This window comes from Musca autumnalis, unplaced genomic scaffold, assembly GCF_047663935.1.
Source record: "Musca autumnalis isolate F117 unplaced genomic scaffold, ASM4766393v1 scaffold_3, whole genome shotgun sequence".
In the NCBI taxonomy this organism is placed as follows: domain Eukaryota; kingdom Metazoa; phylum Arthropoda; class Insecta; order Diptera; family Muscidae; genus Musca; species Musca autumnalis.
The window spans coordinates 91539982-91564402 of record NW_027411866.1 but is presented as its reverse complement, the minus strand read 5'-3'; the positions used below and the strand labels follow the sequence as shown (position 1 = coordinate 91564402).

Here is a 24421-nt window from a genome sequence, read left to right as displayed (position 1 = left end):
CACCAAACGCGCTATATATGTCCGATTTCAATAAAATTCGGAATCTTTGCCGTGATTTGGGCTAGAGTGTCAAGTGTGCCATATTATATCGAAATCGGTTCAGATTTGAATATAGCTCTCATATATTATTTAGGCAGATTTGAGGTATTTGATGCACGAAACACGCTATATTTGTCCGATTTTGATGAAAATTGGACTATCTGATTTGGTCTACAAATAAATGTGAAAAATTATATCGAAATCTGTTCTGATTTGGATTAAGCTCCCATACATGTTTTACATATTCGCAGCCGTGTAGGGTATTATATAGTCGGCCCCGCCCGACTTTGATCCTTTCCTTACTGGTTTTGTAATTTCGTGCGTGAGTGTGCGTGTTCGTGCCTTCTCGAAAAACGCCGTGTTTGTGCGTGAATGTGCATAAAAATTTTGGTCCGTGTTCGTGCATGTTCGTGCCTAATTTTTTAGGCACGCGCCCATCTCTAGTCCGGTTATATCCCCTTCCATGTTTTTAATCAATTCTGCTGCTTTCGTGACCGCAAAGATTTCGGCTTGGAAGACGCTACAATTTTCGCTTAGCTTGTACGAGATCCGTAAGTTGAGGGTGTCGCTGTAGACGCCCGCTCCTGTTCCCTTTTCCATCTTGGATCCGTCGGTATAAATCTCTATACCGGGTAGAGGTAGGGAGTTGTGGGTCCAGGCTTCTCTGTCAGGTATCCGGACTTCAATGCCGTCGAAGTGTAATTGTGGTGATATATAGTCACTGATTACCTCCAAACCCACTGATAGTCCAGATTGTCGTAAGATAGCAGCATGGCCGTAGTCGAAGTTACGCCATGAATTTAACTCCTTGAGTCGGAGAGCACTCTTTGCAGCCGGATCGGGACCAAATTTATTTCACAGGTAGGTCTCGTCACCCTGATCACAAATATATATAATACTAGCAAAATGCCCGCTACTTCGTATGTGGAAAGTATATGACAAACACTGAAAATTTGGTCGCACTAATACCAATTTTAATCAATATTTATTATTATCTTAGTACTGTACGTACCCCTTAAGTTCGTTTTTAAAAAAGATCAGCCGTATCTCACCCTTACACATTAACAGCGAGATCAACGTTGCACACCAATACACACCCTAACTCCAAAAAATAAAAATTCCAGCACTGTCCCTACACCCAAAAACAAATTGAGTACCATTAAGTAATTTTCGTATACTTATGGTACGTATTTCGACGACATATCTCAGCCATACACGGACATTAATACAGTAAATTCCATAATAATTACAGTAATTCCAAATCTCAAGATTCCAGCTGTATCCGTTCGTCCAATTCCAAATTGTACCAAACTTAGTATCAAGTCGAACTCTTCGTACCCATAAGAAAGATTTTCCAAAACTACCTCAATCCTTCACTTTAGTAGTAATCTTACTTCCAAATTTCAGGATTCAAACTCTATCCGTTAAACCAAATTAAAATTGTACTAAATTTAGAACAATTTAGAATTTTCGTACCAATTTTCAAAACTTCCTCAACGCAACAGGGCTACAATAATCATACTTTCAAATTGCAGGATTCCACCGCTATCCGTTCACCTACATACAAATTGTACTAAATTTAGTACCATTTAGTGCTTTTCGTAACCATAAGTTTGCTTTTTCAAAACAACCTGAATCCTACTCTTCGACTGTAATCGTAATTCCAGATTTCAGGATTCCAGCTCTATTAATTCACCCGAATCCAAATTGTATCAAATTTAGTACCATTTCTTTCCCAAACAAAAATTTCAGGATTCCAGCTCTACCCGTTCACCCAAATCCACATTGTACCATATTTAGTACCATTTAGTACTTCTCGTACGCACACGTACGACTTTTCAAAATTTCCTCAATACTTCATAATTCCAACACTATCCGTTTACTAAAATTCAAATTGTACCGAATTTAGTGCTTTCTGTACCCATAAGTACGAATTTCCAAAACTACCTCAATTCTACTGTCCGACAGTAATCTTAGTTCCAAATTTCAGAATTCCAGCTTTATCCGTTCATCCAAATCCAAATTGTACCAAATTTAGTACCATTTAGTACTTTTCGTACCCAAATGTACGAATTTCTAAAACTATCTCAATCCTACACCCCTACAGTAATCTTAATTCAAAACTTTAGGATTCCAGCTCTATCCGTTCACCCAAATCCAAATTTAGTAATGCTCGTAATCATAAATACGAACTTCCAAAACCATTTCCTTATTTCAACGCCATTTCCCAACCTTGATACTTAAAATTCAGGATTCCAGTTCTATCCGTTCACCCAAATCCAAATTGTAATAAATTTAGTACCATTTAGTACTTTTCGTACACATAAATACGAATTTCCAAAATTTCCCCAATCCTATGATCCAACAGTAATCTCAATTTCAAATTTCAGGATTCCAGCTCTGTCCGTTCACTCGAATTCCTATTGTACCAAATTTAGTACTTTTCGAACACATAAGTACGAATTTCCAAAACCACCCTCATATCTCAGTCCTACACTTCACAGTAATCTTAATTCCAAATTTCAGGTTTCCAGCTACATACATACGTTCACCCAAATCCAAATTGTACTAAATTTAGTACCATTTAGTACTTTTCGTACCCATAAGTACGAATTTTCAAAACTACCTCAATTCTACACCCCACCAGTAATCTCAATTCCAAATTTCGAGATTCCACCTATATCCGTTCACCCAAATCCCCATTGTCCCAAATTTAGTACCATTTAGTACTTTTCATTCACATAAGTAAGAATTTCCAAAACTTCCCCAGTCCTACACTCCAACAGTAATATCAATTCCAAATTTCAGGATTCCAGCTCTACCCGTTCACCCAAATCCATATTGCACCATATTTAGTACCATTTAGTACTTCTCTTACCCATACGTACGACTTTTCAAAATTTCCTCAATACTACACTCCTACAGTAATCTTAATTCCTAATTTCAACACTATCCGTTTACTAAAATTCAAATTGTACCAAATTTAGTGCTTTCTGTACCCATAAGTACGAATCTCTCTATCCTTCACTTTAGTAGTAATCTTACTTCAAAATTTCAGGATTCAAACTCTATCCGTTAAACCAAATTAAAATTTTACTAAATTTAGAACAATTTATAATTTTCGTACCAATTTTCAAAACTTCCTCAACGCAACAGGGCTACAATAATCATACTTTCAAATTGCAGGATTCCACAGCTGTCCGTTCACTTACATACAAATTGTACTAAATTTAGTACCATTTAGTGCTTTTCGTAACCATAAGTTTGCTTTTTCAAAACAATCTGAATCCTACTCGTCGACTGTAATCGTAATTCTAAATTTCAGGATTCCAGCTCTATTAATTCACCCGAATCCAAATTGTATAAAATTTAGTACCATTTCTTTCCCAAACAAAAATTTCAGGATTCCAGCTCTACCCGTTCACCCAAATCCATATTGTACCATATTTAGTACCATTTAGTACTTCTCTTACCCATACGTACGACTTTTCAAAATTTCCTCAATCCTACACCCCTACAGTAATCTTAATTCAAAACTTTAGGATTCCAGCTCTATCCGTTCACCCAAATCCAAATTTAGTACTGCTCGTAATCATAAATACGAACTTTCAAAACCATTTCCTTATTTCAACGCCATTTCCCAAACTTGATTCCCATACCAAATTTGAAGATTCTAGCATTATCCATTAAAAATATGCAATTGGTACCAAATTTAGAAACTTTTAGTACTTTTCGTACACTTATAGGTAGAGTTTCTAAATACCCTTTGGTACATCTTCCTAACTCTCCATCAATGACCATTCGTTCAAAATTTCAGATTTCTAGCTCTTCGCGTTTGCCTAATACAATGGATTCCATATTTAGTACACTTTAGCACTTTTCATACGTTTCTACGACGAATTTCCAAAAACCCCTTTACACAAAAACAAATTATACCAAATTCTGTACAATTCGATTTTCCAAAACAACCTTAATCCTTCACTTCAACAGTAACCATAATTCCAAATAACAGGATTCCAGCGCTATCCGTGCACTCAAATCCAAGTTGTACCATTTGGTACATTTCGTACCCATAAGTACGAATTTCAAAAACAACTTCCATCTCAATCCTATACTCCAACAGCAGTCTGACCAAATTCCAGGATTCCAGCTCTATCCGTTCCCCCAAATCCAAATTGTACCACAGGTAGTACCATTTAGTACTTTTCGTACCCTTACTACCTCAGTCCTAAACTCCAATAGTAATCCTAATTTCAAATTTCAGGACTCAAACACTATCCGTCACCCAAATCCAAATTCTACCTCTATAGCCTACCGCGAACGGGTTGCAAATTCTAACTCTTTCCGTTTACAAAAATTCATACTTTAAATTAAAATAAATAAAATTAAAATACTTAAAATTCAGGATTTCAGTTCTATCCGTTCACCCAAATCCAAATTGTAATAAATTTAGTACCATTTAGTACTTTTCGTACACATAAATACGAATTACCAAAATTTCCCCAATCCTATGATCCAACAGTAATCTCAATTTCAAATTTCAGGATTCCAGCTCTGTCCGTTCACTCGAATCCCTATTGTACCAAATTTAGTACTTTTCGAACACATAAGTACGAATTTCCAAAACCACCCTCATATCTCAGTCCTACACTTCACAGTAATCTTAATTCCAAATTTCAGGTTTCCAGCTACATACATACGTTCACCCAAATCCAAATTGTACTAAATTTAGTACCATTTAGTATTTTTCGTACTCATAAGTACGAATTTTCAAAACTACCTCAATTATACACCCCACCAGTAATCTCAATTCCAAATTTCGAGATTCCAACTATATCCGTTCACCCAAATCCCCATTGTCCAAAATTTAGTACCATTTAGTACTTTTCATTCACATAAGTAAGAATTTCCAAAACTTCCCCAGTCCTACACTCCAACAGTAATATCAATTCCAAATTTCAGGAATCCAGCTCTATCCGTTCACCCAAATCCAAATTGTACTAAATTTAGTACCATTTAGTACTTTTCGTACATTCAAGTTTCCAAAAACCCTTTGGTGCATCTTTCTTACTCTTCATCAGTGATCCTCAGTCCAAATTTGAGGAATCAAGCTCTATCCGTTCACCCAAATCGAAACTGTACCAAATTTAGTGCTATTTGGTATTTTTCGTACCCTATGTACGAATTTCCAAAACTTCCACAATACTAAACTCCACCAGTAATCTCAGTTCCAAATTTAGAGATTCCAGCGCTATCCGTTCACCCAAATCCCCATTATACAAAATTTAGTTCCATTTAGTACTTTCCGTACACATAAGTACGAATTTCCAAAAGTTCTTCAATCCTACACTCCAACAGTAATCTCAATTCCAAATATCAGGATTCCAGCTCTATCCGTTCACCCAAATTCCTATTGTACCAAATTTAGTACTTTTCGTACACATAAGCACGAATTTCCAAAACTACCCTCATATCTCAATCCTACACTACAACAGTAACCTTAATTCCAAATTTCAGGTTTCCAGCTCTTTCCTTTTAGAAGCACCACTTCCCAACCTTGGTTTCCATACCAAATTCCAATATTCCTATATTCCTGGGGCCTATTATTGATTTCATTAATTATTTAGCGATTTCTTCAAATTACAGATTTTGAAATTGAATAGTTATAACTGTACATCTCCATGTACGATAAAATTCTTAATTGCAAATAAATCTTGGTAATGTGCACAATTTTATTGCACTTTCATTGATTTGCAAACATTTAGTTATTACCAAAAAGTGAGGTCCATACAGTTTTTAGTTGTTGTTATTTCTGGCCGATTTCTGAATTTATTCCCCTAATGTTGTCTTCAACAGCAACTCATTTGTTCAACAAACCCAACATCATTTATTGAAAGAATTTTTGTTTTAATTTTAAATTGAAAATCAAAATTTTTACAAATGCATCGTTTGTAATCATCTTTTCTAACTGTATTTTAACGAATGAAAATCTTTTGTGCGACACCTGTTATGTGAAAACTAAATCAGGATCGGTTTGTATTTTTCGCGTAATTGATGTTTATATCATTATCACCAACTGCGACATCTGTTGCAATGGAAGATAACAAATGTCTTGTCTTTCTATTATTTAGTGGTTTACGATAAAATAAGTGCGCCTAGAAGTAAACTACAAAATTTGAAATTATGTGTGATCGTTTACGGTATCATGAAGTTATAGCATTGTTAATTTGACACATGTCTTGCAGAGGGCCAACTAAGAGAATAAGTACGTAATAGTAATGAAAAATAAGGATTTTTGTTGTTGTTATTTTTTGTGGTTCCAGGACGAATTTTGCAAAACCCGGCCTTATCTCGCACATTTGCATCAACAGTGACCCACTGGTAAAATTTCAAGCTCCTAGCTTTAGCCGTTTTGGCTGGGCGTTGATGATGAGTCAGTCAGTCAGTCAATCACTTATCACCAAGCTCATTTATATATATAGATTTATTGCGGAAGTCCATATTTCCCGAGATATGGGCCTCTGAAGTTCCGAAAATTCCCTTGTTAAAGGCCGACTATTTAGACAAAAATGTATGATTTTAAAGGAAATTTTGTTCCCGTTCCTTAGATTTTCACCTGTCCATAGGAGAAAGTCTTAAATCCCCGGCCGAAGGCCGGCTATTTAGAGAAACTTTTGTGATTTTAAAGAAAATTTGGTTCCCGTTCCCTAGATTTGCACCTGTCCATAGGAGAAAGTCTTAAATCCCCGGCCGAAGGCCGGCTACTTAGAGAAACTTTTATGATTTTAAAGAAAATTTGGTTCCCATTCCCTAGATTCGCATCTGTCCATAGGAGAAAGTCTTAAATCCCCGGCCGAAGGCCGGCTATTTAGAGAAAATGTATGATTTTAAAGAAGATTTTGTTGCCGTTCCCTAGATTTGCACCTGTCCATGGAAAAAGTCTTAAATCCTCGGCCGAAGACCGTCTATTTATAATAAAATGTATAAGTATTATAGTATATTCCTTAAGCTTTACAGTAGTATCCATATTATCATTATCCGTTCAAAAATAGCGAAGTTACACACATAGGAATATTCGGAACATCAGAGGCCCATATCTCGGAAAGTATGGACTTCCGCAATAAATGTTATATATATTTGTGATCAGGGTGACGAGACCTACCTGTAAAAAAAAATTGGTCCCGATCAGAGCTTAATGAAAACATTCAACTTGCTCCACTGAATTTATAAATACTACATATATGTATACAACTTAAAAGATAAACTTTTTGTACTTTTTGTCCACTATATATTTTATAAAACAACACATTTCATTAAAATATTGGCAATACTGCTTAAGACTCCTTCATCAAAACTTTTGTAACAGTTTCGCCTTTCTCCCTTAGTATTTCTTCAATATTTCGTTTTCCGTTCAAATCTGAGAACCACTTCAAATTGTCGGCTATGATATGATAATTGGAACAGCCATCGCATTGCACTAACACGACACCATTGTTGTAGGCAACTTTAGAAATTAACCTCGAATTCCGCGTGGAACATACTTTGCAAGTGTATACTAATTGAAGTTTTGTTTGCGAAACAATTGGAGGGCTTATTACATCATTATTATCCGTACAATTAACAGAATAATCCCTCGAGGAAAGTACATTTTCGTGCGATTTGAAATCTTTCTGGAGCAAAGCGGATTTTCTGTAATTCGAAATTGGACCACGTAACTGATTGTTCAATCTCCTTGCATGAATTCCGATAGCGTTTGTGGGAACTTCCCGGTGATCATTATGACCACGTCATCAGCATAAGCTACAGTCTTTATACGTAGTTGGTCAAATTCCTTAAGTATTTCGTTAATCACCAGGAGCCACAGCAGTGGTGATAATACGCCTCCTTGTGGTGTGCCCCTGGTGACAGACTTCCGAATGGAGGTCTCACCGATATTTGAATTGATTATCCTGCCGCTAAGCATTCCATCGATCCAATTGATCAGTGTAGTGGAAACACCTAAGTTCAAGAGTGAATTGTGGATAGATTCGAGTTTGACGTTATTAAAGGCGCCTTCTATATCGAGAAACGCTGCTAACGTATAGTTTGAGCCCATCATATTCCTCTCGATTAAACCAACGACTTCATTAAGTGCAGTCTCCACCGATCTGCCTCTGATGTAGGCGTGTTGGGCAGGACTAATAACACTGTTTTCAAGCTTGGACCTTATTCCTAGGTCAAGCAATCTTTCTAACGTTTTCAATAGAAAGGAAGATAGGCTGATTGGTCTGTAGTCTTTGGGAAGCGTGTGACTTGACTTCCCCGCTTTGGGGATGTATGTCACCGTGACCTCCCTCCACAGAGCCGGTGTGAACGATAGACGTAGACAGGCCCTATAAATATGATCCAGGTGTGGTATCAACACCTCCAATGCATTTTGTAGCATAGCAGGGAAGATACTATCTGGACCAGGTGATTTAAAAGGCTTAAAAGTGTTTATCGCCCACGCTATCTTTGTGTGACTTATGATCTCCTCGATGACACTCACTTCCCCTGTGGCTTGGTTGCACATTGGTGGATCGGTTGAGCGATCTGGTGCATCCATGCAGTTGGGAAAGTGGGTTTTGGCCAGGAGATCCAGAGTTTCTAGACCGGAGTTAGTCCATGTGCCATCATCCCGCTTGATACTGCCGATGGATTTAGGGTCCTTCGACAGTACTCTACGAAACCTGGCTACATCCTTTACTCCCTCTATAGACTCGCTAAGGCAGACCCATGATCTGCGTTTAGCCTTCTTTATTTCACTGTTGTACTTATTGAAAGATACCTTGTAGTTCTCCCAATCTGTGGACAACTTCGTTTTGTTGGCTTTATTGTAGAGCCTTCTGCTAATCTTCCTGAGATTAGCCAGATCTTTCGACCACCAGACCGGTTGACATCTTCTGCCTGGGTAAGTGAGTGGGCAGGCGGTCTCATAGCTGTCCACCAAAACCTCTGTCACGTGATTCACTGCACTATTAACCTCTGTGGCTGTTTGGGGGTATCGTGATACTCCCAGCTTGGAGCTTACTAGTTCATTGAATTTGTTCCAGTCGGTTTTCCGTGGATTTCTAAATGGTGGCTGTCGAATGCCATTAACAGAGACTTGGAAGAATATCTTCCGATGATCCGAAAAGGAGCATTCTTCCGATACCCTCCAGTCACTGATAATAGATTCGTCTTTATTAGTGAGGGTTATGTCTATAACCTCCCCCCTGATTCTATTTTGAAAAGTGTATTCATTTCCCCTGTTGCATATTCTGAGATTATATTTTAAGATAAAATCGAATACGGACTCACCTCTGGCATTTGTGTCTCTGCTGCCCCAGTGGAAATGGTGAGCATTGGCATCACATCCTAGGATGATGAGGCAAGTGCTACCCATCTCTTTGACAAGCTTCTCCACGTCATTACCCGGTGGGTCAGGGCTCTCGAATGGCATGTAAATGGACGAGAATATGGTGGCTCCATGGGAGCTGCATTCCATCCTTACAGCCGTAATATCACCTCCGCTGAAATTAGAGAGGAATATTAGTTTAAGACTCTTCTTAGCAACTACACAGGTTCTTACCTTGTCCCCGTTGGATGTGGCGAAGGTGGTGTAGTTGCTATCGTTTAACCCAGCAACCTTATTCTTGTATAAATAAGGCTCCTGGATTAAGACGATGTCAACTTCAGACTTCTTGAGGGCTAGAAGAAGTTCAGCAGCAGCCGCTTTGCAGTGATGCAGATTAATCTGCATTATGCGAAGCGGCTGCTGCCTCCGTTCCTCCACTTCTTTCGTCCTAGGCGGAATCTGATCCATCCTAGACCAAAGTGTAGTTTGCCCTCTCGAGTCCTTAAGTAATCTTGCCCCTGAGTGTCTATTGACACCCTGATGGCAACACCTCCATTTTCCGGATTGTGGCTGACCAGATTTCATGTGCTGGTCCGGAGATTGGGGTTTTGTCTGCCGAGTATGGTCAGTATGCGCGCGGGATCCACAGGTGGAGGTGGCACCCAAGCTGACAACACTCTTCTAAAAGGGACCTCCTTGACAGCAATGACTGCCAATTGACATCCCTCCCAGAGTTCGCCAAGACCCTCTATCGTGGAAGTGAGGAAATCCAGAGATTCCCTATTTTCACAACAGATGACCCTAACGCCTCTGTATGGAGCGGCACTGCCAAATAGGGTGTGTTTAGGAGGTTCCCCTTCTCCTGCGAACACGATGTCACGCAGACGAGTTTCGATAAGTAGCCATCGATCCTCTCTGATTATCCAATCAGGGTCAGATTTATCGATGACCGCTGCTCGCAACTCATCCGACACCATCGGTCTGCTTGTTCTTTTTCCCCTGCTGTTGGTCTTGAGATGGGAACTGGAAGATTCCTTGTGGCCCAAGTTAGCTTGTGAGGCTGAACTGGCTGCGGCATCTTTCCTGTTCCCAGTCTTAGGGCAACCGGCTGGGGAGGTATGAATAATGGGTTGTTGACCTGAAGTGGGCCTCTTAGCACTGGGGAGTGGCTCCTCCATTGACCTGTCTCTCTTCACCGCGCTTTTTGGTGGAGATGGATTGGGCTTGGTAGGTGCTCCCCCAGGTGCGGAGACCGGTGTTCGGTCGGACTTCCCAGATTTTGAACTCTTATGATGCGTTCCCTTCGGCTTGGCTGCCTTCTCCTTTGAGGTTTGCCCTGTCTGTGTGACGGGACATCCCTTTGAAGAGAGCTTTGAGGTCGAAGGAGGCGAATCATTTGATGGTTTACGGATCATGTCAACATCGCTCCCAGTTTGGCCCTTGGGGGCTGTGGGAGTCGATGTAGGCATTGACCTAACCTCTTCGTTTGCCGTAATAAGAGAAAGCTTGCTGATATCAGGTCTTCCCTTGGGTAAGTGAGGGTGAGATCTTTCGATCTTTTTCACTACCTTGAGATTAATCCTGATCAGCTTGCATTCTCTCAGCGTTATAGATGAGGGTTCCCTGTCAATGAACTTCCTGAGGAAATGCATTGCTCTATGGTACGCCCTCCTCTTTTTGGCCCATTTACTAGCAGAGCTATCTGAGGTGGTGGGAGCTTTTCCGGCCGGTATTTTGGTCGGAGCTCCTTCCTCAACAGCAGCCAGTCCTTTTGAGCCAGCAACATCGGCTGCGGATAGATTCCAGCTCTATCCGTTCACCCAAATCCCTATTGTACCAAATTTAGTACTATTTAGTACTTTTCGTACACATAAGCACGAATTTCCAAAACTACCCTCATATCTCAATCCTACACTACAACAGTAACCTTAACTGCTATGCCTAAATACGACCGTAATCCCAGGGCGTGTGTGGTGAAAAAAGTAGAACACATGTATTCTTATGAGAACTACCGAAATACGTCGAGCGTATACTTTTTGTAAGTTGAACATTTTCAACTTTGACAGAACGTACGATATGTTATTGTATGTATGTATGTGTGTGTTTTGTATTTTGAAAACAAAAGCCCAACAAAACATGAAATACAATTTATTGCAAAGGAAAAATGTTTGTTTTACGAATGAAAACATTTAATAAAGTTTCAGTCGCGGTTTTTGTGTTTTAAATAGGATTTCGGATTCAACGTATTTGGGTAATACGGACGCTCAGAGAGCGTTGTTGTGGTAGGTAGGTGAATATTTTTTGTACGTCACGACTTAAATTAGGTATAGCTGTAATTCCAAATTTCAGGTTTCCAGCTCTTTACGTTCACCCAAATCTAAATTGTACTAAATTTAGTACTTTTCGTACACATGATTGGTAATTTTCCAAACCATTTCCTTTTAGAAGCACCACTTCCCAACCTTGATTTCCATACCAAATTCCTATATTCCTGGGGCCTATTATTGATTTCATTAATTATTTAGCGATTTCATCAAATTACAGATTTTGAAATTGAAAATTGAATAGTTATTACTGTACATCTCCATATACGATAAAATTCTTAATTGCAAATAAATCGTGGTAATATGCACAATTCTATTGCACTTTCATTGATTTGCAAACATTTAGTTACTACCACAAAGTCAGGTCCATACAGTTTTTAGTTGTTGTTATTTCTGGCCGATTTCTGAATTTATTCCCCTAATGTTGTCTTCAACAGCAACTCATTTGTTCACTTGCGTAATTGATGTTTATACACCATTATCACCAACTGCGACATCTGTTGCAATGGAAGATAACAAATGTCTTGTCTTTCTATTATTTAGTGGTTTACGATAAAATAAGTGCGCCTAGAAGTAAACTACAAAATTTGAAATTATGTGTGATCTCTTACGATATCAAGAAGTTATGGCATTGTTAATTTTACACATGTCTTGCAGAGGGCCAACTAAGTGAATAAGTACGTAATAGTAATGAAAAATAAGGATTTTTGTTGTTGTTATTTTTTGTGGTTCCAGGACGAATTTTCTAAAACCCGGCCTTATCTCGCACATTTGCATCAACAGTGACCCACTGGTAAAATTTCAAGCTCCTAGCTTTAGCCGTTTTGGCTGGGCGTTGATGATGAGTCAGTCAGTCAGTCAATCACTTATCACCAAGCTCATTTATATATATAGATTTATTGCAGAAGTCCATATTTCCCGAGATATGGGCCTCTGAAGTTCCGAAAATTCCCTTGTTAAAGGCCGACTATTTAGACAAAAATGTATGATTTTAAACGAAATTTTGTTCCCGTTCCTTAGATTTTCACCTGTCCATAGGAGAAAGTCTTAAATCCCCGGCCGAAGGCCGGCTATTTAGAAAAACTTTTGTGATTTTAAAGAAAATTTGGTTCCCGTTCCCTAGATTTGCACCTGTCCATAGGAGAAAGTCTTAAATCCCCGGCCGAAGGCCGGCTACTTAGAGAAACTTTTATGATTTTAAAGAAAATTTGGTTCCCGTTCTTAAATCCCCGGCCGAAGGCCGGCTATTTAGAGAAAATGTATGATTTTAAAGAAGATTTTGTTGCCGTTCCCTAGATTTGCACCTGTCCATGGAAAAAGTCTTAAATCCTCGGCCGAAGACCGTCTATTTATAATAAAATGTATAAGTATTATAGTATATTCCTTAAGCTTTACAGTAGTATCCATATTATCATTATCCGTTCAAAAATAGCGAAGTTACACACATAGGAATATTCGGAACATCAGAGGCCCATATCTCGGAAAGTATGGACTTCCGCAATAAATGTTATATATATATTTGTGATCAGGGTGACGAGACCTACCTGTAAAAAAAAATTGGTCCCGATCAGAGCTTAATGAAAACATTCAACTTGCTCCACTGAATTTATAAATACTACATATATGTATACAACTTAAAAGATAAACTTTTTGTACTTTTTGTCCACTATATATTTTATAAAACAACACATTTCATTAAAATATTGGCAATACTGCTTAAGACTCCTTCATCAAAACTTTTGTAACAGTTTCGCCTTTCTCCCTTAGTATTTCTTCAATATTTCGTTTTCCGTTCAAATCTGAGAACCACTTCAAATTGTCGGCTATGATATGATAATTGGAACAGCCATCGCATTGCACTAACACGACACCATTGTTGTAGGCAACTTTAGAAATTAACCTCGAATTCCGCGTGGAACATACTTTGCAAGTGTATACTAATTGAAGTTTTGTTTGCGAAACAATTGGAGGGCTTATTGCATCATTATTATCCGTACAATTAACAGAATAATCCCTCGAGGAAAGTACATTTTCGTGCGATTTGAAATCTTTCTGGAGCAAAGCGGATTTTCTGTAATTCGAAATTGGACCACGTAACTGATTGTTCAATCTTCTCAAATGTTTGTGGCATGAAATTACTCTGGTTAACAAGGAACTCATATTTTTTTGTAATATAAAAATTGGAAAATATTTACAACAAACTTTGCTTTACGAACGAAACAGTTCAATTCAAATATTCTTGGAAAGGTCTGTATGAACTAGGCCATGGGAAAATTATGCTAGGTTCACATCCGCGTAATCCACTCGATTTCAATTGTCAATTCCATTGCTTATACTTGTACTATGTTTACATTTACGAAATCCATTCGATTTCAACTGTCAATTCCATTGCTCAAACGTCAAATGAAATCCAATCGATTTCAGATGAGTTTTCATTTGACGTATACACAAAGGAATTGGCAGATGAAATCGAGTGGATTTCGTAAATGTAAAAGTTTGGTTTACATTTACGAAATCCACTCGATTTTAACTGTCAACTCCATTGCCTATGCACATGGGTATGGGTACACATTGTCAGTTTTTTTTTTATTATTACTTAAAGCTGTGTTCCAGAACTAAAAAGTTTTTACAATTTTTACGACTTTTACACATTTTACTCGAAAAAGCGTTCCCGTACACAAAAAAGTTGTAAAATGTTCACTTCTCTTTAAACAAAAATGGCGCTGAATGACGCTCTCTTTAAAAACTTTTTACACGACAAATTTGGGCGAGTAAAAAAATAGTAACATGGTTGCCGTCGTCTGATTAGCTGATACACCGACTTTGACATTTGTTCCCGTTTTTTTGACGTATTTTCCATTTTTCCGTTCCCGAACTATTTCAAAAAACTTGTGTGTGAGAACAAATTTTTTGCAGTTCTCTCTTTTACGAGTTTTACCATTAAAAAGTACGGGAACGAAGCTTATTGTTTGGTTTACATTCGGCGTCGTTTCGTGATTTCGAAGGCGTTTCGTGATTTCGAGCGGAATCAAGCAAAATTTATCATGATTTCGCATACAAAAATGAAATCATCTCATTTCGTGATTTCAGCGAAATCAACATCGAAATCACAGTACTCATGATATACAACCCTGTCTTTGTTTAAAAAAGTACCAAAAGTTGCAACACTTTTCACGTATCACAATAAACAAGGTAGATGGTCAATTGCTCTAACAAAAAATGTTATTATAAAAATGTGTAAACAATGTGAAAAAAATATTAAGTTACTTTGTTACAATGATATTTTCCATTGTGTTCCAGTACTTTTTTTAACGGTAATGTTAGAAAAAAGAGCGAATTGTAAAAAATTGCTTTCCCATACAAATTTCTTAAAAAATACGGGAAAGGAAACTGGCAGAAATGTCAAAATCAACGTATCAGTTAGGCCGCAATCAGACCATCTGCTTTTTCACATGTATGTTGTCACTTTGGGTATACTAATATACAGAACAGCTGATTCATACATGTAAAAAAGCAGATGGTCTGATGGCGACCTTAACATATTCAGGTGCTAATAAACATGCTGCTACTTTCTACTATGCCAAATTTGTGTAGCAGAAGACAGGAGCAGATGGTGTTTGTTATTCAGCGCCATTTTCGTTTAAATAGAAGTGCAAGTCTTGCTAAATTTCAGAGTACGGGAACGCATTTGTTGCACTAAACGGGAAAACTACAGCAAGTAGTAATATTTTGCAGGTTCTGAACACAACTTTTATATACAAAAATTTATTATTATGATGTCTCAACGATAAAATCATTTTTTATTTTTTCATTTGTAAAGGGCTGTTTACACCATCTATCAATGTCATATGAGCTATCATTTCTTTCACCCATTCGACATTCTCTATGTTTGTCAAAATTGACGTCATCCATACAACTTTAAATTTGCGCGTTCATACCTACAAGTGTTATTTTCGTATGACATAACCTATAAATATAAAAACAGCTGTTTTTGTCATTGTTTATATTTATTGTTGAGTTGCAAATTTGCGCAAATTTTAATTTTGGTTGAAGGAAAATGAATATCTAACATGTTTGTTGTGGTAGAATAGGTTTTTGGGGTTATAGAGGCGTTCATGTTTTTGCCACAAAGCAATCATATCCAAGACTGCTTCTTTCGACCAATCGATCTGAAAATAACATTATAAACACCATTTATTTGCTTTTCTAAATATTTAAATATGCATAACTTTCCATTTTCTTCTTTAAAAGATTTTGTTTTTCAGTTTGTTTTTGAGAATGCCAGAAAACAGCTGATAAATTTATGTTTACATACGAGAATGCCGTACCAAATAGAGCGCTCCCTAAATGAAAAATTTACATATGAGTTGCCAAATCATTTGATAGATGAAAATTTTCATGGTGGTCACACTATGTGTACAACATTCGCAGGTAGAAAATTTGACATCTCATACGACATTGATAGATGGTGTAAACAGCCCTTTAGTATCAAGGCGAATTTAACAAGGTGATCCAATAGTTGACGTTAGGTTGTAGTCTTCATTTGCTGTCAAATTTTTTTTGCTCGAAATATCCTCAAAAGTTAGAAGAAAACGTTAAAATATTATTCGCGAAGCTTATTTTTTATAGAAGCGAAATATTTGTTATTTATTTTTGATTAAAAATATGTTTTGACAGCAACCCAGCAAAAAGTTTGCATCCACGGAAGCAATTAAATCACTGGTGCAAGTGTCACGAAGTGCTTCTTTTTCTATGAATTCCTCAGTGAATTTTACAAGGGAGCGCGCAGAAAGGAAGCACTCCATTTTGCTTCCGCAGCACGCAGTTAGGAAGCACTCCATTTTGTTTCCGCAGCACGCAGCTAGGAAGCACTCCATTTTTACAATTTTTACCACTTTTACGAGTTTTGCGTTCCCGTACACAAAATTTGTATGAAAATCGTTTACGACTTTTACCACTTTGTAAAGTACGGGAACAGGCCATTAATAAGACATTTTAATTTTATTCTTATAGGCCGTTTATATATAACAAGGTTAACCCAGTGGGTCTGGGTTTCAAATGTCATTTCCATTGTATATACTTCAAACAAATCCTCATAAAGAAGGTTAACCCTGCAAAAAACTATAATATAAACGCCGTATTACTTTAATTTCATTTGTTGAATGAAAATTTAATTTTTTATCGTTTATACATAAAAGTGCTTGTTGGATGTAATCCAAATGTGAGGAAAAGGATTGCCTTTTTCATTAGTCCACTGGAAGCGCATCCATGCATTTAATGAAATCCTCACTCCAACTTGCACCACTTCCATTTTTTTTTTTGCTGGGAAATGAAGACATATGCCAAGTTTACACTTGCGCTCTAAAATCCACTGGATTTCACGAAATCCTGAAATACATCCCGGTGTTTACACTTATTTTTTTATTGATTTCAAACATATCACAATGATCAAGGTAGATGCATATGCGCAGCTGATCGAACATGAATTTTCAAAACAACAACACAACAAATTAAATTAGTCATCAAAAATATACGACAATATAGAACTTTACAACTTTATTTCGAAAATTATCGTAAAATTATCTATATATCGTATTAATTGTGTATACCCAGCAAAAAAAAAATGGAAGTGGTGCAAGTTGGAGTGAGGATTTCATTACATGCATGGATGCGCTTCCAGTGGACTAATGAAAAAGGCAATCCTTTTCCTCACATTTGGATTACATCCAACAAGCACTTTTATGTATAAACGATAAAAAATTCAATTTTCATTCAACAAATGAAATTAAAGTAATACGGCGTTTATATTATAGTTTTTTGCAGGGTTAACCTTCTTTATGAGGATTTGTTTGAAGTATATACAATGGAAATGACATTTGAAACCCAGACCCACTGGGTTAACCTTGTTATATATAAACGGCCTATAAGAATAAAATTAAAATGTCTTATTAATGGCCTGTTCCCGTACTTTACAAAGTGGTAAAAGTCGTAAACGATTTTCATACAAATTTTGTGTACGGGAACGCAAAACTCGTAAAAGTGGTAAAAATTGTAAAAATGGAGTGCTTCCTAGCTGCGTGCTGCGGAAGCAAAATGGAGTGCTTCCTAACTGCGTCCTGCGGAAGCAAAATGGAGTGCTTCCTTTCTGCGCGCTCCCTTGTAAAATTCACTGAGGAATTCATAGAAAAAGAAGCACTTCGTGACACTTGCACCAGTGATTTAACTGCTTCCGTGGATGCAAACTTTTTGCTGGGTAGTAATAACTAGACATCGGATTTTAGCATGTTTTTTATTTCTTATCCGATTGGACTCAAATTTTGGATCTAGGCGTTTTGAGGGTCAATTTTTCGATATTTGGGGTCATATCAAAAATATGCAAAAAATATGCAAAATATATGCAAAAAATATGCAAAATATATGCAAAAAATATGCAAAATATGCAAAAAATATGCTAAATATGCAAGAGTTTTTTTTTTTTTTTTGACAAAAATCGTCAATTAAACTTGGAAAATCATCAAAAAAGCATTCTAAATTAAGTTTTTTGACGTTTAACATAGTTTTTTGCAGATTATTATGTTATTGAGACTCTCCAGATATTCCGCCACAGCAATAAATGTAGACTAACAAGACTTAAAACATTTTTCACAAGGTAAGAAAATGTCAAATAACCCAGCATTCCTATTACAACATAATTTGCTTCCTATATAAATGTAGATAGATAATGGAAAAATTTCAAAAACTCAATCAGAAATGTCAAAATCTACGTGTCCAAATATGGTGATAGTTTCTAATCGGCCAAAATTGTCTAGCAGAAAAACAAAGGAGCTAGAGTATGTCATCGCTATTTTTGTTTAGATAAAAGCGCAATTTTTTCTAGTTTTTGGAAAAAGGGTTCGTTTTTTAGCGCAAAATGGGGAAATGAACTAAAGTACCATTTACGATTCCAGGTTCTGGAATATAACTATAATTAGAAGTATACGTTTTGAATATCCACATATTAGATTTTAATATCTTTTATAGTGTTTAGTCCTTTATTCAGTATATACAGACATAAATTGGCAATTTTTGTTCTTTATGGTCAAAAAGCTTCTTTGGAAAAATGCTCTAACTGCCGCTTTAATACTGATGAAATGGTTTTAGTTTAATGCACTAAAAATACATAATTTTATAATATCGATCTATATTGTACGCATACAACCACTTAATGCAGAATTGGAAAATGTTCACTCCTCGGCGAAATGTAATGCACTATTGTTATACCCATCCACGATGAATAATAAGAAAAATGAAGAACGTCCAATGATTAGTGCAAAATGACATCACTTAGAAAAACCACACAATAGAATGGTAGTGGTAAAATAAATCAAACCCTTGGAATTGTCTTTAATATGGCAAAACCACTCACATATTTCTGCTAGAAAAGTATTTGGAAAGCTAAAAAAATATAGTTCATTCATTCCTGCTACTGGAAAACAATTTTGATAAAACAGTCGAAAAGTCATAACCCTTTTGTATACACAATTGTTTAATTTATACCTGTCCGTGTATTTGATAATATGTACTAATTATTACCAATGCTTAGAATTTTGACAGTTTTTTAATGGAGAAGTTGGTAAAAAAAATTGTTTCAGCAACATTTAGTAAAAATTATCGAGTACAAGGACAAACCTTTCATGACACATTAGTCTTGTTGTATAGGATATAAATAAATATAGTAAGAAAAATATTCGCGCAATATTGTCATTAAAGTTGCCAAATGCACTATACACCATGGTTTAATAAGAAAGGTTAGCCAAAGCTTTATGTCAATTTAAATTTTTTCATTCGAGTATGCCTAAAACTTCAAAACAATATAAACAAACTGTGTATGTGTGTGTGGTGTTTGAATAATATGCCAAACAATTTTAAAAACAATCGAATTCAATGATTTTAAAATTGTTTTTAGACCATTTGTATGGAAGAAATTGGTGAGATTTGCATTGAAACAATCAGTTTATCATATTCACAACTCGATTATGTGGAGAAAACTTAACTCTTCATTCATTTTTCGCGTTTTTATAAAATGTCCAAAAATGCATTGTAAACAAACCCACTTGTTGCTTTTATTTTGAAGTTTTAGGAATTCAAGAAAAACAAGGGTTCTATAGATTTTTTTCATTTAAACCTACCTATTTACCATGGTACAATAATACAGGTAGCATTATCAAGCCAGCTGATGGTAACATAATGTGTCAATTGCATTGAATTGATGTCAAATTTTGACATCTTATGTTACCAACAATTGCCGATGCGGCTACCTGTGTATTTGTACCATGCTATTTACTTATACCATGCTATACACCTAAAAGGCAAAGATTTTAAGGAATATTAATTTACAAAACGATGAAATTCTACATCTATCTCTAGGTTTGCTTACATCCTGATGTAAACTTTAAAAGCGCCATATTTCTAGCACTACTTTCACAATCTGCTTGACTTTTTCTTTTTCCGGATTGTCGAGTAGAAAAATCTCACTATTTTTTACACGTAGAGCTTTTTCATTTAAGTGTTCGTTTTTAGCAATTACAATTTAAAAAAGTATTATTATTTAACTTCCACGAGTGATTTAATCATATAAAATAATTTATTTTCCTTACAATTCGTTAATCCGAACAATGATAATTCGGACACCGCCGAAACCTGTGGTGTAGGGATTATCGCGAATGTACTGTATATATGGGAGCAATATCCAAATCTGAATCGATTCTTACCAAAATAGGGATCGCCCCAGGGCCAAAAAATCCCCAATTTTTATGCGCAGTGGTCTATAAATGTGACCTGTGCTTTGTTTTCAAAAATACATGGCGAGATGGATAAGTGCGAATGCAGATCTTCAAAAGGAACTGTAGGTCTATTTCGTTCCATTTTGCATGTTGCAAATTCATTCACTAAGACATAATACCCTTAGGGTATTAAAATATAGTTATCAGTGCAATCATGAATAAAAATTCCGTGCAGAATTTGTTTCCTTTCCCCAATTTCACAATTTTTTATTTCCGTATTTATGCTCAAAAAGGGAATATTTTTGTCGATTCGACTAGAATACACCATAATGAAGCGAATCTAGTACTTTTCAACTTTTAACAAATATTGATTTTAAAAGAATTTCCGTGTGGAAAATTCAGAGGAAAATATTCATGATGGCACCGTATATATTTGTTATATGTTTTTAATAAAATATGAAAGATTTTATGTAATATTCAATATTTTCTTAATCTTAATTTTTAGCTCATTTGTTATTCTGTCTGACAATTTTGGCCGAGCAGAACCTATCAACATATTTGTATACATAAATTTTGACATTTCTGATTGAGTTTTTTAACAAATTTGTATTAGAAAGCAACTTATGTTGTAATAAGAAGGCTGGGTTATAGGAAATTTTCTAAGTCTTTTAGTCCAGATTTATTGCTGTGGCGGAATAATAATTAACCCAGATAAAGCCACTGGTCGTTTAAACGCCACAAAAAATGGTTGCAAAAATTGACGTAAAACTCTGTTTTTTTCTAATATTTTTGTGGGGTTTTTTGTATTTTGTTAAAGTATTGTGTGTTATCTTTAATTTCGCGCTCATAACGCTTCATTTGACCTACGCATTTCCACGCAATTGGTATAAAACCTAAGCTATACAAAAAAATCGACTTTTTTGTAATTTTCGACTTTTGATGAAAAATTAAAATATGCGATAAAAATTTAATCATAAATGGTAGAATCATATAAAATCCGGGATTTGTTAGGAATATAGTAAGAGTATTTTCTCAATCAAAAACCAAGGGATTGGCATGTAAGGATACACCAATATTACCCTCCAAAGTTTTAGGCACTTTTAAAAGAAGGCCCGATTGCAGGAAAACTATACGTTTTAGAGAAAAAAGTTATTTATTAAAAAATGCTTAGAAAGCCCCAAAAGTATAATTTTCATAAAAGATTTTAAGTTTTCGCGCAAAAAAAAATCTCGGCGCTAAGTGAGTTAATAACATGATAATCTGCTAAGAAATCGACGTTTAAGGGCAATAAACTTAATATAGAACACTTTTTGATGACTTTCCAAATTTAATTTGATGATTTTCGTCAAAAAAATTACTTGCATATTTTGCATATTTTTTGCATATTTTGCATATTTTTTGCATATTTTGCATATTTTTTGCATATTTTGTGCATATGCAAAATATGCAAATATGCAAAAAAATAAAAAATATGAGCCTGTCATTGCATTCAGTTTTCTTCAAAACGAATTTTGGTCCAATCAGAATTTTCGTATCTTTATTAATAAAAAATATGCAAATATGCAAAATCCGATGTCTAGTAATAACAAATGAAAAAATAAAAAATGATTTTATCGTTGAGACATCATAATAATAAATTTTGATAGATAAAAGTTGTGTTCAGAACTTGCAGCAGTTTTCCCGTTTAGTGCTAAAAATGCGTTCCCGTAATCTGAAGTTTAGCAAGACTTGCACTTCTCTTTAAACAAAAACAGCGCCGAATAACACCCTATTCTCCTGTTTTTTGCCATACAATTTTGGCATAGTATAAACTAGCAACATGTTCATTATCATCTAAATACGATAGCTGATACGTTGATTTGCTGCAGTTTTTGCAATTTCCGTAATTTTTTCGTTCCATTATTTTTTAAGAAACTTGTATGGGGAATCAATTTTTGACAAATCGCTCTTTTTTCTAACATTACCATTAAAAAAGTACAATAACACACTGAAAAATAGCATTGTGACAAAGTAATTTAATATTTTTTTCATATTGTTTACAAATTTTGATACTAAAATTTTTTGTTGCATCAATTGACCATCTACCTTGTTTATTGTGATACGTGAAAAGTGTTGCAACTTTTGGTACTTTTTCAGGCAATAACAGGGTTGTATATCATGTGTACTGCGATTTCGATGTTGATTTCGCTGAAATCACGAAATGATATGATTTCATTTTTGTATGCGAAATCATGATAATTTTTGCTTGATTCCGCGCGAAATCACGAAACGCCTTCGAAATCACGAAAAGACGCCGAATGTAAACCAAACAATAGGTTGCTATTATTGTATCACCTTCTTTCTTACACCATGGTTAGTATAATACACAATTAATACGATATATTGATAATTTTACTATAATTTTAGAAATAAAGCTTTAAAGTTGTATAATGTCGTATATTTTTGATGACTAATTCAATTTACAACAACTTGTTTTGAAAATTCATGTTCGATCAGCTGTACATATGCATCTACCTTGATTATTGTAATATGTTTGAAATCAACAAAAAATAAGTGTAAACATCGGGGTGTATTTCAGGATTTCGTGAAATCCAGTGGATTTTGGAGCGCAAGTGTAAACTTGGCATAAAGGTAAAGTACAACCTAATTCAAATTAATTAGGTAGTATTTGAATTAGGTAGTACTTAGCCTTTAATCTATGACATGAAACTGAGCGTGAAAAAAGCGGCGTATTTCATTCTGTTCACACCTTTAAGGCCAAGGTACATAAGCTGCCTCGCCTGGTTGCCTTGCTTTCCTACTTCATTTCTGACATACTAAAAATAAAAGAATAAGGGCATGCGTACATAAGCTGCTCTGCCTGATTGCCTTGCTTTCTTGCTCCATTTCTGACATAATAAAAACAAAAGAATAATAGCCCGTTTCCACGGTACGTCGTTCGTTCTCTATTCGTTGTTCGACCCATAACTACGAATAAATTACTTATTTCCCCACACAAAATTCTATGGACAAACGACGATTTTTCTACGTTGTTCGATTAGAAATACTCTCTGAACGACGAATAAGTATGTCCCATCCCTAACAAATGAGAGAATTTATCGAAAAAAATAATTATGACATGTCTAAATTCAAAATTGAAAAATTTGTTGAAAACACAAAAATTTTTAGAAGAAACGAAAAATATGAATGAAAATTAATGAACTAAACATTTTATACAGATGCAGAAGGAAGATGATTGTGTTTCCTTCTTAATTCCACACACATTTCTTGTCCATAGTTCAAAATCGCGTAAAAAATCAGAAACAAAAAGGAAATAAATAACTGAAAGTCTGTATACACAAACATTGTTTTGAAAATAGAAACATATAAAAATATATTGAAAATACAAAATTATTCAGAATTTATGGAAAAAATGAATGAAATATGTGTAGTAAAATAAAGAAGATACATTTGAAGGAAAGTCTATAGCTTTTCCTATTCATTTATGGCATATTTTATGTGTTTTCGGTTCAAATTTTCGTGAAAACAAGGAAACAAAAATGAAGTAAATTTTGTTTATGTTTCTATTAATTACGAATGGTGTCGTGGAAACGGGTTAATTCGTCTACGTCGTTCGACAGGCGAACAACGTAATTGAAGCGCTCGTGTGAACATGACATAAAGAAGGCCGAGCAAATTTCGAACTGGGTTGCCCTTTTCTTTTTTATTCTTTTATCAGAAGCAAGCAAGGTAATAGTATGTTTATACTTGCGTTTTGAAATCCACTCGATTTCACGAAATCCTGAAATACACCTTTGTGTTTACACTTATTTTTTTGTTGATTTCAAATGACAATCAGCTGATCATTGTTTACATATGTATACATACAAATTTATTTCAGTTCATTTTTGGCGGAAAAAATTGTGCAAAAATACAAAATGCAAAGAAAAGACGATTTATTA

At 35.6% G+C, this 24421-nt stretch overlaps 1 long non-coding RNA gene across 1 annotated transcript in view; it reads right to left on the bottom strand.

Annotated features, from left to right (window-relative positions):
* The window catches only part of LOC141396919 (uncharacterized), a 33406-nt gene extending 19471 nt beyond the window's left edge, over window positions 1-13935 (bottom strand). The window contains exon 1 of the long non-coding RNA XR_012411270.1: window positions 13914-13935. This is a non-coding gene — a long non-coding RNA (uncharacterized lncRNA). The remainder of the gene's footprint in view (window positions 1-13913) is intronic.
* Window positions 13936-24421: the final 10486 nt, after the last annotated feature.